This window comes from Salmo trutta, chromosome 2 (assembly GCF_901001165.1).
Source record: "Salmo trutta chromosome 2, fSalTru1.1, whole genome shotgun sequence".
Taxonomy (NCBI): domain Eukaryota; kingdom Metazoa; phylum Chordata; class Actinopteri; order Salmoniformes; family Salmonidae; genus Salmo; species Salmo trutta.
Genome location: NC_042958.1, coordinates 14330763 through 14350814, shown reverse-complemented (window position 1 = coordinate 14350814; position 20052 = coordinate 14330763). Strand labels below are relative to the sequence as shown.

The 20052-nt window shown below is 42.7% G+C and overlaps 1 long non-coding RNA gene across 1 annotated transcript; it reads right to left on the bottom strand.

Moving 5' to 3' along the window:
• Positions 1–325: 325 nt before the first annotated feature.
• Positions 326–19705, bottom strand: LOC115151405 (uncharacterized). The gene is made up of 2 exons (XR_003867284.1): positions 19464–19705; positions 326–491 (listed from the first exon to the last, which is right to left on the bottom strand). It is a non-coding gene; the product is annotated as an uncharacterized LOC115151405 (long non-coding RNA).
• Positions 19706–20052: the final 347 nt, after the last annotated feature.

Sequence of the window (20052 nt, the reverse complement as noted above, 5' to 3'; positions counted from 1 at the left end):
GGAGAGGGGTTGACTGAAAAGCAGAATGGGGATGTCAACTGGCAGGCGAGCAGGAGGACACAGGGTCTTGTCAATGAGAGGGTGGGTGAGTGTGTAAGCGCGTGTGAGAGCGTTGTTTGAATGTGTCCAACATATTTTCCCCTCACTCAGTCAATCTGGTTGCTGGCCCTCTGGTCAGGCTGGGGCTGAGTGGAGAAGACAAGACAAAAACAACGCTACAGCTCTGCTCTCAAGTGGAAAATGGATCTATAGTAGTAAAGAATTTGAGATGAATTACTCAGCCCGTTCCCTCAGCTGTTTACCAAAACAAGTGGCGGGGCTCCCGTTTTGTTTTTGTTTTTCATCCCAGACTGTAGCTTTAAAAGCATACACTTTACCTAAACAACCATCGCTCCAGTCAACAGGAAACAGTTACTCCCAGGTCCCGGTGCTATGGCTAGGCCCCAGCATTCTGGAGAGTTCTGGGTCCTGTTCCATGTGGTACAACCAATCTTAGAGAACGTTCAGATAGAAATGCATTAGGTACATAGGACACACACAAGTCTATGTCATGTAGATTAGGGAGTTTATATGTTAGCTTCACTTTACAAGGCATGCTCTGCCTTCCTGAACATGCCCCCCGGCAAGGTCTGAGGTTGGCAGACGATCCCACTCCAGCAGGTGGAACCCAGCCGGCCACGCCGCATTCATACCCCTCTCTCTGAGCTGAGCACCCACAATCCCCCTCTCAACATCTCTAGACAACAACCGCTCCTATGCCCCAAAGATTACACATCAAAAGCATCATCTAACGAGGTTGGGACCCCCCCCACACCCTTCACAAAGTATTAGTGAGCTACCCCCCGCCACAGCCCATCCACCCCATCATTCCATCCATGCTAACGAGCACCAGGCCGTCTCGGGGATTAACGTGTGAGATCAAGCCAGGCCCAGAGGGGGCTCTAATCAATTAGGCACCACGCATTTGCATATTTTATATAACAAGGCAGAATTAACCAGCCAACGCTAATTATGGGCCTACTGCAGCATTCACAATGCCATGGCTAACTAACACATACCGTCACGTCCACATTTCTTCCTGGTCCTGACGGACACTGGATGGATGTCTTCCTGTGTGTCCTCCCGGGCCATGGGAACTAGCACCACCTGACTGAGCCCTACCCACTACCCCCCTGGGCATTACTTCCTCTACAGTCAAACACAGTTTAGAAGCAGGCAACCGGTTGGGATGAGAGGATGGATGTTTCATAAAGACTTTACTAGGCCGATATGTTAAAGGGGCAATCTGCAGTTGAAACAATAACGACCCTGCCACTGTTTTGGTAAAAAGGTGAGGGAAGGAGCAGGAGAATCATAGACACAGCTATGGATGTAAGGAGTGACCTTCCATGTTATCAAAATTATACATTTTACCATGTTTTGAGGTTATACAGTGTTTGTTTACTATTACATTTTCTGATGTATTTGGGTCTACCGACTGGCGCAGCGGTCTAAGGCACTGCATCTCAGTGCTTGAGGCGTCACTACAGACACCCTGGTTCGAATCCAGGCTGGATCACAACCGGCCGTGATTTGGAGTCCCATAGGGCGGTGCAATTGGCCCAGCGCCGTCCGGGTTTGGCTTTGTCCGGTGTAGGCCGTCACAGTCAATATATATTTGTTCTTAACCAACTTGACTAGTTAAATAAAGGTTACATTTAAAAATGTAAGAACCTTTAATATGTGTGTGAGAGAAGACACCAAGCTAATGCCCATTATCGGTCACACAAGCACACACACTACACTGTAAGAAAATAAAACATTGTAATTCAAACTCACACACTACACTGTAAGAAAATAAAACATGTAAATTCCCAAACACACACACACTACACTGTAAGACCATGGTGCTTGCCTACGGAGCTGTGAGGGGAACGGCACCTCCGTACCTTCAGGCTCTGATCAGGCCCTACACCCAAACAAGGGCACTGCGTTCATCCACCTCTGGCCTGCTGGCCTCCCTACCTCTGAGGAAGCACAGTTCCCGCTCAGCCCAGTCAAAACTGTTCGCTGCTCTGGCACCCCAATGGTGGAACAAGCTCCCTCACGACGCCAGGACAGCGGAGTCAATCACCACCTTCCGGAGACACCTGAAACCCCACCTCTTTAAGGAATACCTGGGATAGGATAAAGTAATCTTTCTAACCCCCCCCCCACCCTCCCCCCCAAAAAGATATAGATGTACTATTGTAAAGTGGTTGTTCCACTGGATATCATAAGGTGAATGCACCAATTTGTAAGTCGCTCTGGATAAGAGCGTCTGCTAAATGACTTAAATGTAATGTAAAATGTAAGAAAATAAAACATGTCAATTCACAAGCTCACAATGCTATGGCAGCTCGTGACCTTACAATTGTACGTTTTACAGTGCCCACACACACACCCCAGAGTGGTGTCGCCACATAGAAAAAGTATACTCACAGAGGCATCAAATAATTCAAACCCTTGAAGCTAACTCCAGAAATGTTTCCAGAAATGTTTCCATATGGACTGTAAAAAAACAAGACCACTCCAATCCTCCAAAAACTCACCTTACAAACATACAAATGTAGGATCTTAATTTGATCACTCTTTTGTTGCTGAGAATTTTCATGCACAAATAAAGGGAACACTAAATAAAGGGAACACTAAACAACACATCCTAGATCTGAATGAATGAAATAATCTTATTAAATACTTTTTTCTTTACATAGTTGAATGTGCTGACAACAAAATCACACAAAAGTAATCAATGGAAATCCAATTTAGCAACCCATGGAGGTCTGGATTTGGAGTCACACTCAAAATTAAAGTGGAAAACCACACTACAGGCCGATCCAACTTTGATGTAATGTCCTTAAAACAAGTCAAAATGAGGCACAGTAGTGTGTGTGGCCTCAACGTGCCTGTATGACCACCCTACAACACCTGGGCATGCTCCTGATGAGGTGGCGGATGGTCTCCTGAGGGAGCTCCTCCCAGACCTGGACTAAAGCATCCGCCAACTCCTGGACAGTCTGTGGTGCAACGTGGCGTTGGTGGATGGAGCGAGACATGATGTCCCAGATGTGCTCAATTGGATTCAGGTCTGGGGAACGGGAGGGCCAGTCCATAGCATCAATGCCTTCCTCTTGCAGGAACTGCTGACACACTCCAGCCACATGAGGTCTAGCATTGTCTTGCATTAGGAGGAACCCAGGGCAAACCGCACCAGCATATGGTCTCACAAGGGGTCTGAGGATCTCCTCTCGGTACCTAATGGCAGTCAGGCGTCCTCTGGCGAGCACATGGAGGGCTGTGCGGCCCCCCAAAGAAATGCCACCCCACACCATGACTGACCCACCACCAAACCGGTCATGCTGGAGGATGTTGCAGGCAGCAGAACGTTCTCCACGGCGTCTCCAGACTCTGTCACGTCTGTCACGTGCTCAGTGTGAACCTGCTTTCATCTGTGAAGAGCACAGGGCGCCAGTTGCGAATTTGCCAATCTTGGTGTTCTCTGGCAAATGCCAAACGTCCTGCACGGTGTTGGGCTGTAAGCACAACCCCCACCTGTGGACGTCGGGCCCTCATACCACCCTCATGGAGTCTGTTTCTGACCGTTTGAGCAGACACATGCACATTTGTGGCCTGCTGGAGGTCATTTTGCAGGGCTCTGGCAGTGCTCCTCCTTGCACAAAGGCGGAGGTAGCGGTCCTGCTGCTGGGTTGTTGCCCTCCTACGGCCTCCTCCACTTCTCCTGATGTACTGGCCTGTCTCCTGGTAGCGCCTCCATGCTCTGGACACTACGCTGACAGACACAGCAAACCTTCTTGCCACAGCTCGCATTGATGTGCCATCCTGGATGAGCTGCACTACCTGAGCCACTTGTGTGGGTTGTAGACTCCGTCTCATGCTACCACTAGAGTGAAAGCACCGCCAGCATTCAAAAGTGACCAAAACATCAGCCAGGAAGCATAGGAACTGAGAAGTGGTCTGTGGTCACCACCTGCAGAACCACTCCTTTATTGGGGGTGTCTTGCTAATTGCCTATAATTTCCACCTGTTGTCTATTCCATTTGCACAACAGCATGTGAAATTTATTGTCAATCAGTGTTGCTTCCTAAGTGGACAGTTTGATTTCACAGAAGTGTGATTGACTTGGAGTTACATTGTGTTGTTTAAGTGTTCCCTTTATTTTTTTGAGCAGTGTATAAACTCCAGTCGTACTTTATCAAAAGCCTTTTCAAAATCAGCTATGAAAACAAGGCCTGGTGTCCCCGATATTTCATAGTATTCTATTGTTTCCAGTACTTGTCTTCTATCATCTCCAATGTATCGTCCATGTAAAAAACCCATCTGATTAGGATGAATAATATCTGACAAAACCTTTTTAATTCTATGCGCCAAGCATTTAGCTAGAATTTTTGCATCACAATACTGAAATGTAAGAGGCCTGCAATTTTTTAAATGGACTGGATCTTTATATATACACCACTTGGATCCTGTTTCAGTAATAATCAAATCAGAATCTACCATTTATATAGGAGTGGTTAAAACATGCTAATAATGGTCCTTTGAGTATATCAAAAATATGTTTGTATACCTCCACTGGTATGCCATCCAGCCCTGGAGTTTTCCCAGCCTTAAAGGCTTGAATTGAATCAAGAAGTTCCTCCTCTGTAATTTGGCCTTCACATGAGTCTTTCTGTACAGATGTTCATTTTACATTATTATTAGGGAAAAAATCCATACAATTAGTTTCAGTTAGTGGAGATGGAGGAGACTGAAATCAAAACATATTCTTAAAGTACTTTACTTCCTCTTTCAAAATATCATTCGGTGAATCATGCGTGACTCCATCATTTGTAACAAGTTTCAATCATTTCTTTTGGTAGCATTTCTATGTCGAAGAATTTGGTGCATTTTTACCAATATTCCATCCAGTTCGCTTTATTTTTATAATATATTACACTGGATCTTTCTTGAATAAGTTCCTCCATTTCTTTTTGTTTTTCCTCTAACTTATTCTGTGCCTCTATGTACAGTTTTTATTGCTATATAACTGTGCTGTTAGTCCTTCAATTTCCTTTGTTAATATGGACTCTTAGTCTAAATTGCTTTTGTTTTATAGATGAGTACTGAACTGCATGGCCTCTAAAGGCACACTTAAAAGTGTCCCATACAATAAGGGGATCTGCTGTACCTATGTCTGAAAAAGTCAGTTATAAATGATTTTGTCCTAGTTAAACAATTTATCATCTAGTAGGCTTTGATTACATTCCCAATATCCTCGCCCATGTGGAAATTCTGTAAGAGTAATATATATGCCAATTATGTGATGATCCGACCGCATTCTGTCCCCTATCAACACTTTTTAAACTTTTGGTGCCAGAGAGAATGGCATAAGAAAGTAGTCAAGACGACTAGCTTGACTAAGCCTCTGCCATGTATATCTCACTAGGTCAGGATATTTAAGTCTCCATATATCCACTAATTCCAATATATCCATGACATTGATGATTTCCTTAAGTGCCTGAGGGTGATAGTTTGTAGTGCGATTTCCTTTGCGGTCCATAGAGGTATTTAAGACCGTATTAAAATCTCCCACCATAATAATAGAGTCTAGTGTTGCTTGTAGAGTTGATAAATTCGTATGTATTTTTTCAAAGAAGCTTGGATCATCATTATTTGGTCCGTATAGGTTAATAAGACATATCTGTTTATTGTCCAATAACATATTTCAAATAATCCATCTACCTTGGATCATTAATTAATATCATCACCCCTTTTGAATTTCTTTGCCCATTGGAGAAATATATTTCGCCCCCCCAGTCCTTTTTCCACAAAACTTCATCTAAAATTGTTGAATGAGTTTCCTGTAAACAATAGATATGATATTCCTTCTCTTTAAGCCAGGTAAATACTGATCGTCTTTTCTTATTATCTGCTAAGCCATTACAATTACAACTGGCTATAGTTATTTCACCACTTACCATAATAAGACACAACTTTCAATTCTATTTAGCAAAATATATGTTTGTAAACGTACCATTATAAAGTAACATGATGATTGAGTGTCTATATAGCTGTACCTTGATATTTGCATTGCCACTAAGTAAACCTCCAATTGGTCCACACTATTCCACCCACTAAAAGCCCTCCTCATCCTGAGTTGGGTTGTCATCCCAATGCCCGGCAGACCACCCCCGACCCCCCGTATCCCATAGCCCTGAACAGACTGGGATCCATCCTTGGAAAAGAGCACACAGAGCCATTTACAGATCAGAAGTAGATCAACCGCCAAATGCATTTCCATCGCCCTCACCTCAATTTGTATTATATATAGCATATATTAAAAATCCTGTTTCTTATTTTCCATAATTAGCTGTTAATATTTGTAGTAATGTAGGCAATTTATGCAAAGGATTTTACCTCTCACCAGTCTCGCCATGACCAGAATTACATTATTGCAAGCAATTATTATATTAGCAAACAATTATTGTGAATCATCCTATATTGTCCCTAACATCTTTTACTCCTTTGCAACAGTTGTGGGATACACACACACACACACACACACACACACACACACACACACACACACACACACACACACTCAACCCCTTTCCCCCACAACAACCATAGACTCACATTCTCAACAGTTGCACCATCCCAGAGCCCAACTCAAGAAAGGTCTTGATTTATGAATGCATATACAGTTGCAGCTGTATGAGAAGGCCTGCAAGACTGTGCAAATAAAATGGGCAAAAATGGGGAGATTTTATTAACCATTGTCACGTCCTAGATGATGGAGGTCAGATATACCCACTGAAACACCCACAACACGGTCCCCCGTATTGACCATATTCCCAAGTATCTCCATGCAGTCAGACCTTTGATTTTGTGCCACCAGGGTCACAATAATATACCCCCTCTCTAGTGTTGCCAGCACTGCCACTGCCTGGGTGGGGGCACACCACTGGAATCCCCACCGGCTAGGTAGAAGGTCTTCAAGGTTCTCATGAGCAACTTTGAGAATTTCCTTGTATATTATGCTCTCCCTTTGGGGACCTTGGCTTTGCAGAACCAACACTGCCAAGCGGGCTCAGAATCTTGAGGGGGCAGTGCTGCTCTAGGTCTCTGACCACATTTTGGCTGCATACAGACCGCTTACAGCAGGTCCATAAAGGAAATGGTTCACAACCCTATACCCTAGACACACACCTGGACGACCCAGATACTAAGGGACTTCTCCTTAGTATCTGGGTCGTCCAGGTGTGTGTCTAGGGTATAGGGTTGTGAACCGTTCCATCAACATAGGATCAGAAATAAATACATGTATAATTAGATGTAGAATTCATTTTAAAAATGTAGTTCCACCATGATAGGGCAATAAATAAATATGTATATCCCTCATCTGAACAACATTGAAAGCTCTCTCACAACCTCTGCTCACAGCAATACTTTGGTTCTGGGATATGCAACCATTTCCTTTCTCACTCAACGCCACGCTTTCCCAAACACCAACAAAACCCACACCATCCACACATACTGTGCCTTCTGTTTACTGAGTTTTTATTTTCACCATGTTGAATTAGTGCTTTTGTGTTCCAATTAGTTATATTTGAAGATAGATAGAAAAGCTAGATTTTTTGTTGTATTATTACAATCCATAACCGGACTAGAATTGTGTGTTTCATAACTTGCCTCCTCTATGAGAACTTAGTCATTTTTTAAATAGCCATGGAGTAGTCTTCATGTCTCTGAACAACTGGTTATCAATATATAGTTTATTGACGACGAGAGCTACTCGTTTACCTTTCTACAGAACATTCTGCAATTTCCTTCGGGAACTGGACATTCATGACCATTTTCTTGCCAGCAAGTCTTTTACCAGGCTTTTAACCATTATTTTATCTTTAAAGAAAGCAAATTTGGCAACGATTGGGCGTTCATACCTCTGCCCTATCTGTGTGAAGCGCTGTACACGTTCAAGTTGGATTTTGTCAATAGCTTGGTGTGGGATTTGAAGCGCTGTAAGGAGGAACTCTCTACCTACAGATTCAGGAACTTCTTCTTTCTCTTGGATACCTGTAAGTACCAGATTCTCTCTCATGGATCTAGTCTGTATGTCAAGTAAGGCTTCTCTCAGAACGGTATTGTCCTTTTTAAATTCATTAACTTCAGATTTCATCTTATTGACGGTCCCTTTTAGCTTGTTTGTTTCCTTCTCTAATGTCGCAGCTTTTTCATCACTCATCTCGAGGCCGTCAGCTCTTTATATCCTTACTGACTAGTTCTAGTATACCCAGTTTGTCATTTATTGATTTTAACAGATGGGTTTCGACCTTTACCATTCCCTCTGGTGAAAATATTAACTCATCTGTGTCTGTATAAAAGTCACGTTTTTGTTTTGAAATAGGTTTCCCCGTCTTACTCTCCATCATATTTGGGTGTTGCTTGGTTTCATAATATTTGTCGATAAATGTCTCTCGTCTGAAGATTTGTTTTGTGTTGTTATCCAGATTGAAAGCGATCACCCACCGGATCGTGTAGTGCTAATATTTAGTCTAACTTACCGATATTCAATATTATGTTTTTATCTTGAGGTGGTCTACATACAGTTGAAGTCAGAAGTTTACATACACCTTAGCCAAATACATTTAAACTCAGTTTTTCACAACTCATGACATGTAATCCTAGTAAAAATTCCCTGTCTTAGGTCAGTTAGGATCAACAGTTTATTTTAACTTTGGTTAAACGTTTCGGGTAGCCTTCCACAAGCTTCCCACAATAAGCTGGGTGAATTTTGGCCCATTCCTCCTGACAGCTGGTGTAACTGAGTCAGGTTTGTAGGCCTCCTTGCTCGCACATGCTTTTTCAGTTCTGCCCACAAATGTTCTATAGGATTGAGGTCAGAGCTTAGTGATGGCCACTCCAATACCTTGACTTTGTTGTCCTTAAGCCATTTTGCCACAACTTTGGAAGTATGCTTGGGGTCATTGTCCATTTGGAAGACTCACTTGCGACCAAGCTTTAACTTCCCGACTGATGTCTTGAGATGTTGCTTCAATATATCCACATAATTTTCCCTCTTCATGATGCCATCTATTTCGTGAAGGGCACCAGTCCTGCAGCAAAGCACCCCCACAACATGATGCTGCCACCCCCGTGCTTCACGGTTGGGATGGTGTTCTTCGGCTTGCAAGCCTCCCCCTTTTCCCTCAAAACATAACGATGGTCATTATGGCCAAACAGTTCTATTTTTGTTTATTTTTGGACATTTCTCCAAAAAGTATGATCTTTATTCCCATGTGCAGTTGCAAACCGTAGTCTGGCTTTTTTAATGGCGGTTTTAGAGCAGTGGCTTCTTGCTTGCTGAGCGGCCTTTCAGGTTCTGGTGATATAGGACTCGTTTTACTGTGGATATAGATACTTTTGTACCTGTTTCCTCCAGCATCTTCACAAGGTCCTTTGCTGTTGTTCTGGGATTGATTTGCACTTTTCGCACCAAAGTAAGTACGTTCATCTCTAGGAGACAGAACGCGTCTCCTTCCCGAGCGGTATGACGGCTACGTGGTCCCATGGTGTTTATACTTGCGTACTATTGCTTGTACAGATGAACGTGGTAACTTCAGGCATTTGGAAATTGCTCCCAATGATGAACCAGACTTGTGGAGGTCTACAAAAATTTTGTTGAGGTCTTGGCTGATTTCTTTTGATTTTCCCATGATGTCAAGCAAAGAGTCACTGAGTTTGAAGGTAGGCCTTAAAATACATCCACAGGTACACCTCCAGTTGACTCAAATTATGTAAATTAGTCTATCAGAAGCTTCTAAAGCCATGACATCATTTTCTGGAATTTTCCAAGCTGTTTAAAGGCACAGTCAACTTAGTGTATGTAAACTTCTGACCCACTGGAATTGTGATACAGTGAATATAAGTGAAATAATCTGTCTGAAAACAATTGTTGGAAAAATGACTTGTGTCATGCACAAAGTAGATGTCCTAACCGACTTGCCAAAACTATAGTTTGTTAACAAGAAATGTGTGGAGTGGTTGAAAAACGAGTTTTAATGACTCCAACCTGAGTGTATGTAAACTTCCCACTTCAACTTTAGCTACGTTCAGTCCGCCATCTTGCCACTTCCGAAAGTTTGTCATTCTTACAGATGTAGGATCTTAATTTGAGCCAGTTTGCTACAACAGGGAAAAAAATAATCCTGCATCCACAGGAAATTTGAATTATTACGTGGATTATAATTAATAAACATTTTTGTAGGGGTTGATATATTTTCATTAGGGCAAGTCAAGTCTGAAAGTTCAAAGTGGAAATGACAAACTTTAGAAAATGTTATAAAACTTAAATACACTACAGGTTTGCATTCCCTGCTGTGCAGGGAAATTGGCAGCAACAAAAGAGTGATAAAACACATGTGCACATACATACAACCTACTCCCTGTGAGTTCTTCCAAGGCTGCAGTGGAGGGAGGGAGGGCAGGGGGAAGGGACAGAGAGAGGAAGGAGGGGAATGGAAGAGGCCCCTAGCTCGTTTGGCAGCTCATACATCAGAGTGAATAGAACCAATTATAAATCAAGAGAAATTTCTCCCTATTATTCAGTAGGAACCAGGAGAGCTCAGCCCAGCCAGCCCAGCCCATCCTGCCTCCTCCTATACTGCTCTCTCTAAGGAGGCAGGGAGAGAGGACAGAGAAAGAGAGAAATTGAGAGAGAGAAAGATACATACAGAACAAGGCAAAATTAAACATTGCGTCCCCCTCAAACGATCCAGTGCCCCTCTTGGGCCGATCAGTGCAATTTTGTAAATGACGCATCTCTATGGCAAGACCCATCATTCACCCAAGTCTCATCAAAATCGGGCCAGTGGTGTTTGAGATATAGTCTAGGTTAGCTAGACTCATATCCCTGAGCATATGTGCCAAATTTCATCACTGAGTCAAACAGATCAAGTTATAGCGCCACCGTGAGGTCGATATGAATGTTCTTGCATATGTTAAGTCTTGACAGTGTTTGCAACATGCATACCAAATTTAGATGCATCATTCAACCAAGGTTCGTCAAAATCGGGCAAGTGCTGTCTGAGATATCGCATGTGACCAATGAACGAACGAACATACTAACGGACCGAGACAGATCCACAGTCCCTTCCCTGATTTCATCATGGGGAACAACAAGGGGGCATCTAGCACAGAGGTGATAGAACGGAGATATAAGAAACAGCCTTGGGAAAAAATAAGAGAAAATGAGGGAGGGCTATGGCATAGAGAAAATATAGGGCAATAGCATAGAGAAAATATAGGGCTATGGCATAGAGAAAATATAGGGCTATGGCATAGAGAAAATATAGGGCAATGGCATAGAGAAAATACAGGGCTATGGCATAGAGAAAATATAGGGCTATGGCATAGAGAAAATATAGGGCAATGGCATAGAGAAAATACAGGGCTATGGCATAGAGAAAATACAGGGCTATGGCATAGAGAAAGGAGAGAGATAGCTAAGAGATAGGGGTCAAATGCTATAGAGAACTAATAGAATGCTTATTACATAGTAATAAAGTTCAGGGGTGTGTGTGTGTGTGTGTGTGTGTGTGTGTGTGTGTGTGTGTGTGTGTGTGTGTGTGTGTGTGTGTGTGTTGCCTTGAGCACTAACTGCCACAGGAACATCTGAAGGGGGCTCATTTCAAAAGGAGCTTTGAGTGTCAGTAGCTGGATTACAGCTGTGCGCGTGTGTGTGTGTGTGTGTGTGTGTGTGTGCGTGTGTGCGAGACTCTCGGACAGACGTTATAGCACGGCCAGAGGAGTTCCATGTGTCCCGTCACTCAAACGATATTGATGTCGTTCCGGACTAAAAGAGAAGCAGGCCAAAACACAGGACTGCACATGTGCAGACAGACAATACACAGACCTGTGCCAATAGCAATAGACAAACGAACACAGGCAGAAACTAGGATAATCTGCACAGCAAGACCTGTGCAGCTCGCTGTCACACCAGGACAAGATAGCATCACAAACTACTGTGCTGCTGTTCTCAGACCAGTTCTTTTGATTTATGAGTGAGGCAACAGAAATAGACTCGTGGTATAATCCCAGGCCAGGGAAAGACGCCATACTACATCCATCCAGTTAAGAGACAGGTTTCCACATGTCTGGGAATAATGATGACATGCAGTCCTGAGAAATACATTAGTTTGATCACCTTTGCCTATGATGGTAGTAGGACCCATATCAAATCACCATCGTCTTTCTTCCTGATACTAACTGAAATCAAATCACCATGGTCTTTCTTCCTGATACTAACTGAAAAAGTGCACGTCTTTTGAATCAGAGAACAAACTCAACAACCCCGGACCCTGAAATACTACTGCAGGTTTGGTAGGTTAGTTTCTAAATGTAATCTGTTACAGTTACTATTTACCTGTCCAAAATTGTAATTAGTCACGTAACTTTTGGATTACCTAAACTTATGAATGTAATCCGATTACTTTCCCCCTAAGAGGCATTAGAAGACAAAAAGGATCCATCAAACACATTTGGTGTGTCATCACAGTGGTCTCTGATTGGTGGTCATCATTTGGTGTGTCATCACAGTGGTCTCTGATTGGTGGTCATCATTTGGTGTGTCATCACAGTGGTCTCTGATTGGTGGTCATCATTTGGTGTGTCATCACAGTGGTCTCTGATTGGTGGTCATCAGTTGGTGTGTCATCACAGTGGTCTCTGATTGGTGGTCATCATTTGGTGTGTCATCACAGTGGTCTCTGATTGGTGGTCATCATTTGGTGTGTCATCACAGTGGTCTCTGATTGGTGGTCATCATTTGGTGTGTCATCACAGTGGTCTCTGATTGGTGGTCATCATTTGGTGTGTCATCATAGTGGTCTCTGACTTGTGGTCAGACTCGCTCAAGTGGAACAAACTTAAACTTGCGCCTTTTTTGAATGCTGATTAAATGTCATTGAGAAAACAGAAAAATGTCATAATGTATTTTTTCACAAGCATCCTTTCTAAATTTTTATGTAATCCAAGAAGTAATCATCTAGTTTTTCAAAAGCATCTGTAATCGGATTACAATATTTTTGCTGGTAACGTAACTGATAACAGTTAGTTTTTTTATAATCAGTTACTCCCTTTTCGACTACTGGACAGAGAAAAGTGACTCCTAGCCACAGAAACAACCAGATATGCAAACAATAACCAATGAAAAACCACTTTGAGTGTAAGTGAAGAGTAAGTCATTGGTTGATCCCTCCCTAGAGCAGACATTCCACTGTCTGTCATAAACAACAGTAACATTCCAACAACTGTCCCAGAGAGTTATAACTCAGTCACAACACATTGGCACAAGATGGTGTGCAAGAATGGAGGGAGAATAAATCATTGGGAACCAAAATAAGTTGATGGCTCCGAGGGGTTCTGTTCTCACAAACTGTTCAACAGTGTGTGTGTGTGTGTGTGTGTGTGTGTGTGTGTGTGTGTGTGTGTGTGTGTGTGTGTGTGTGTGTGTGTGTGTGTGTGTGTGTGTGTGTGTGTGTGAGAGAGTGAGAGATAGAGAAAGAGCAAGGGGAGAAAGAGCAAGGGGAGAAAGAGAGAGAGAGTGAGTGAGGAGAGAGAGTGAGTGAGGAGAGAGAGTGAGTGAGTGAGAGAAAGAATGAAGGGGGAGAGAGGGAGAGAGAGAGTGAGTGAGTGAGAGAGAGAGCGAGAGAGAGAAAGGGCGAAGAGGGGGAGAGAAACCAGACAGAAACAGAGAGGGTACTACTGTACTGAGAGGTTTCAGTCGGAGTGCTGCCGTCCTAGGTGGTGCTCATGGAGAATGGCCTTTGAGAGGGTGAACAAATATCTACTTAGTACACACTAGTCTCTGGAGTTTATCAATGATCTGACAACACTATGCCAGTCTCTCACAAACAGCAATGTCAACTCAACTAGAGATCACACATGCGTTTATTCAAACATACGGGTGACTCAGTGCGGTACTGTATTATCACTGTGACAAGTCTCAAGTAAGAGACATACATACAACACCTCTAAAAGCACATAGCTCCAGACACCTCTCAAACTATGCTGACTTTTCACTCCTCCATGGCTACCGCTGTCCTTAATATCTGTCCTCCCCTTTTTATTTTTCTAACCTTTATTTAACTAGGCAAGTCAGTTAAGAACAAATTCTTATTTACAATGATGGCCTACCGGGGAACAGTGGGTTAACTGCCTTGTTCAGGGGCAGAACGACAGATTTTTACCTTGTCAGCTCGGGGATTCGATCCAGCAACCTTTCGATTACTGGCCCAACGCTCTAACCACTAGACTACCTGCCGCCCTCCCCTCCCTTCCACCCGTCTCTCCTCCACAACTATTTTCTCCATCCCTTCCTCGTCCATTCCTCTCTCCTCCACCTCCTTTCTCCAACCCTCCCCCACCCCTCCCTCTCTCCTCTCTCCCCATCACCTCTCCCCTTTTGTCCTGTGTGGGAGAGGCTGTGGAAGGCTAGTGAGGTATGCAAGGTCTGTCCGCGGAGGCACGGCGGCTCTGAGCCCCAGGGGAGGGTACTGCACCCTGGCCACCTGCCGCTCCAGTCTGGACACCTAAAACCTTCAGGACAAGAGCAAGCTGACCCTACAACCCCTATAACCCTAAAGCACAATATGTCAACTACACAGCCAGAACGCCCTGTATGGGAAACTACAGAGCAATAGGTATGAGCTCTGGGAGAATGTTCTACCAAGCCTTCAATGTTGGCTATGTGTGTGTGTGTATAATCACTCTATTATACTACAACACTAGTAGAACCAGCTAATATGGATCGACTCCATATAATGACAGATAAACACACCCTACTACAGCCTAAAGCAGGGATGTGCAACTAGCTGACCCACTAATCAATCCTACCACCAAATCTTTTTTTTTAGATGTATATTTTTGGGAACTCAGTAGGAGTCTTACTGTTGAGAGATAGAATAGTAGAACACACGAGGTGAAATGTCTAAATGTGGTTGTGCATCAGCCGTTTTTATCTTGTTATGTCAGTCACTGACAGTCAAAGAAATGTAGATTGGTAAATGAGTCTAGCGGACAGATATCTAAACTTGTAGAAATCATGGTCGAATTACCGACCGTGGGGCCCCCATTGATTTTGTTTGTCCGTCTCACCATATTAAAAACTGCAAAAATGTCTTTCCACCCTATGGCAACGTGTAGAGTTGCATGAAATTAACTCTAAAACTTCAATTTGGTTATCTCCGCTGTCAAGAAGGGGGCCGCTAAAATGTTTTGCTCACAATTGGGGGGGACCCCCCAACAAAATTTCACTTAGGGCCCCTAAAAAGCTAGGGCCGGCTCTGACTGCATTTGTGGGTATGGATGTGAGTATGCAGACCCACAAGCCACTGCTGCCCCTCATGATGAATTCAGATTTTTTGTGGCCCCTACCCCCATCAACGTGGCCCATCCCTGGCCTAAAGTATCTCTCTTTCACACACACACTCCACAGTGCACGCTACGAGAAATACACATCCTATCATACACTGTGATCTGACTTCACTGGAACATGCAGGTCATCCTGAGAGGGAAATGTTCAACACGAGAGTGACAAGCTGCACATTCCTGTGTAAAGACATAATCCTGATTGGAGAACCATCATGCACACACACAGAGTCTGGCCGCACACACACACACACACACAGAGTCAGGCACACACACAGAGTCAGGCACACACACACACACACACAGAGAGTCAGGCCGCACACACACACACAGAGTCAGGCACACACACACACACACAGAGTCAGGCACACACACACACACACAGAGTCAGGCACACACACACACACACACACACACAGAGTCAGGCGCACATACACACACACACACAGAGTCAGGCGCACACACACACACACACAGAGTCAGGCGCACAAACACACACACGCACACACACACACAGGCCCGCAGATAGCTGCCTGCAGGCTGCAATGACTGCATGATTGTACCCGCTGTAGCACAGATGAAAGCCTACCCTCAGGAGGTTGTCTCCTCTTGTCAATTAACAGAAATGCTACACCCTCTAAGAAAACAATAAACCTTTCCACAGTCAGAACTTCAAAAGTCCCACATCCAGAATAATAACTATCCACCCAGAGTCATAGCAGAACAAAAACTATCTATATCCATGGACTATATCCAATCTATATACATGGACTATATCCAATCTATATCCATGGACTATATCCAATCTATATCCATGGACTACATCCAATCTATATCCATGGACTACATCCAATCTATATCCATGGACTACATCCAATCTATATCCATGGACTACATCCAATCTATATCCATGGACTATATCCAATCTATATCCATGGACTATATCCAATCTATATCCATGGACTACATCCAATCTATATCCATGGACTACATCCAATCTATATCCATGGACTATATCCAATCTATATCCATGGACTATATCCAATCTATATCCATGGACTATATCCAATCTATATCCATGGACTATATCCAATCTATATCCATGGACTATATCCAATCTATATCCATGGACTATATCCAATCTATATCCATGGGCTCAGTGCCAATCTATATCCATGGACTATATCCAATCTATATCCATGGACTATATCCAATCTATATCCATGGACTATATCCAATCTATATCCATGGACTATATCCAATCTATATCCATGGACTATATCCAATCTATATCCATGGCGTCAGAAGCAGAACAAGACACAGCAACCAGAACCTACTCAGTGTAACCACTAACCATGGACTCATAGCCAGAACATAGCCAGTAAAAGAGCTATCCTACCCAAAGTTATTATAGCCAGAACCAGAACTATCCAAGAACTATCCAAGAAGACATACCCAGGCAGGGATAGATCTATCCAATGAGTCCTAGCCAAGCTTCCAATGGACAGATGAAGACATACCTACTGAGAGTGGACCAAAACAATGTCAAACACACACCTATTAAGGCAACAAAAATAAGGACCTGCCATGTGTTTTTAACAACTCACGGTACTTCAAGGCCTGATGTTATCTTTCCAAAATAGGCATATGGACCAACCCTTGTCTTTAACCCTGTTGTTACCAACGAGTGGTTAATATTGGGCTGGCATGGAAATGGAATGGTAAAATGTGTGCGTTCATCAGTGCATAGCTAATGGCTGCTCATAACTGCGCCACCAAATAAGGTCAGAAGACTGGGAAAGGAAAGAAACCGAGGCAGACTGGAATCAATTAGAGAATAGCTTTGATCCACCCGTCCGCCGATGATCAACAACAAACTCTACCGCACCATAGCTACCAAACAAGAGGTTCCTTATATTTAGACAGAGGCACAGCAACCAACGCCAAACATACATAGCCTCTTGGTAAACCAATTCACTTATTCAGTTTAATTGAAGAGATAATTCTTCTCGACCTTTAATCTAACTAACATCATGGATTGAGCTGAAAGAATCTCTTCTCTCAAACTGACATGGTGTCTTGTCAGTTTAATTGTGGTGTTTTTTCTATGCGAGTGAGTCAGGCTAAATGTAATCCAAATAACAAAACGACACCTGGAGGTACGAAACCCGAGCCACCCCCCCCCCCCCCCCCCTCACAGTGTGAGAATGACACCCATGCGAAGACTCGCCAAGAGCTCATTAGCGCCACTGGATTAGAAAAAGCATTTTCTCATTAAATCATTCCTCAGCAAAGGGATGATATCCCACTTGGCAAAAACTGGTTGAATCAATGTTGTTTCCACGTCATTTCAACAAAATAATTCTAATGTGATGACTTTGAATCAACGGAGAAACTTATTGGATTTGCAAAAAATCATCAATGTAAGGGAAGTTCCTATTTTTTTCAGGTGGTGGAAGAAGTACCCAATTGTCATTCTTGAGTAAATGTATAGAAACCTTAATAGAAAGTTACTCAAGTAAACGTCACCCAGTAAAACAGTACTTGAGTAAAAGTCTAAAAGTATTTGATTCTAAATATACTTAAGTATCAAAAGTAAAAGTATAAATCATTTCAAATTCCTTATATTAAGCAAAGCAGACAGCACCATTTATAAAATATGCATTTGTGTTTAGTGAGTCCGCCAGATCAGAGGCAGTAGGTGTTCACTTGATGATGTTCTCTAGATCAGTCTGCGAACTGGACCCTTTTCCTGTCCTGCTAAGCAGTCAAAATGTAACGAGTACTTTTGGGTGTCAGGGAAAATGTGTGGAGTAAAAAGTACATTATTTTCCTTAGGAATGTAGCGAAGTAAAAGTAAAAGTTGTCCAAAATATAAATAGTAAAGTACAGGTACCCAAAAAAACTACTGAAGTAGTACTTTAAAATATTTTTACTTAAGTAGTTTACACCAGTTTTTTTCATCCAACTTTTAACCTAAATTCAATGTCATGATGATATTTTATTTTGATTTCACGTTGAATTCACAGTTGCTGAAAACTCAACCAAATGTTAATCAAAAATAGACTTTGAACTGACATCTGTGCCCAGTGGGATGAGACGCCCTTGACAGCTTGCAGCTAAAATACATTTAGGCATTCCACCACATTGATGGTTCAGAAGAGTTGACCAGCTGTCAATTTATTGTAATAAAGTTATTCTTGCACAGTGGAAGTTTGGTTTAATGATGAGGAGAGTGGGTTATTAAAAGCACGCAATTAGTGATGTTAAAGCTTTGCGTCATGAGAAACTAAATCTGTTCAGGCCATTTTATGGTGAATCAGACTAATAAATAAGATGTAGGCATGGAACCAATAATATGGGGATGGAATTTGGCAGTGCTTGCGGTGTCTGTTTTCTGTTACTCTCTATGGGAACGACTACAGGCTAAGGCCTGCAAAAATCGACACACTATTGGTCTTAAAATGAGAACTTTGAATCACAAATCATATATATTTATATCACGAACATAATAAAAAACGTATTCACACACCAAGATGAAAAGTTGGAGAAACGACTTTTGCAAAAAAGGACGCAAATCCCGAAAACTGAAGGCAGAAATGATAGCGCAGCCGAAAGCTACCACATTCACTCAATGTGTCCCAAAACTATCTTTTACAACCTTTCTAAAATAACTATTCAAAATTCGTATTTTTCATGACCGTTTCGTTCCATATCCCAAATATTACGCGCAGTCTTTGTTTCTATTGAGTTGGACTGAAAGGTAATTCAATTAAATAAAGACGTGGAAACAAAACAATTGTTGCTCACAAAGTTAGTAAGGTACCCGCATGCACATAACAACATGGGAAACACTAAACTTACACCAATTATGTTACCACACATACGTGCGTAAAATATGATACCTCGATAGCACCCGTTATTCCACGAATACAAGTATATTGTTAACTTGTAACGCATGTGTTATTACTTCGTGTAGTAGTGCAAAACATGGATCATTAGCAGAGATAAAAACTTACCAAAACGTGCTTTTTTTGGAATTCACTCCTCCCGACACCACTTGATCTCCTTCTCCGCTTTTTACTTCAGTAAATTTTCGGGAAAAAACACTTTTCACTTTTTCTTTTCCCTCTAAAGCTACTGCTTTAGTAATTTACTGCGATGCCACCGACATTTTCTTCGGCTCCCCAAGTTCTCACATTGAAAGGCCGTTTTTGGATGACTGAGCTTGCAAACAATTCTCTCTTTTGCAACGCCTTTTCGGGTCCTCCCTCTTCCCAAGAAGGGGGAGGGATTTGAACAATAGGGACTCGCTCCCAAATCCCAACGTTTGGTAAAGCCGTCTAGTTTCCCCCAAAAAACACTCTAGTTTCACCGCACCGTGGATCTTACCGCCGTGCGCGATGATAAAGTGTTGTTTCAACTCATGTATGTACCTGTGCGTAAAGGAGTTTAATAAGATAAGTACATGAGCTAAAAAAAAACAAGTTCCCAAAAGTTAAATGTGGTGTGGGGAGAAAAAGACGCCCCCCTCCCCTAGACTGGTGTGTTCCCCTGATTTGGTATGCGTTGTTCCCAAAGAGTTTTTATCGACCCCTGTCCATTGAA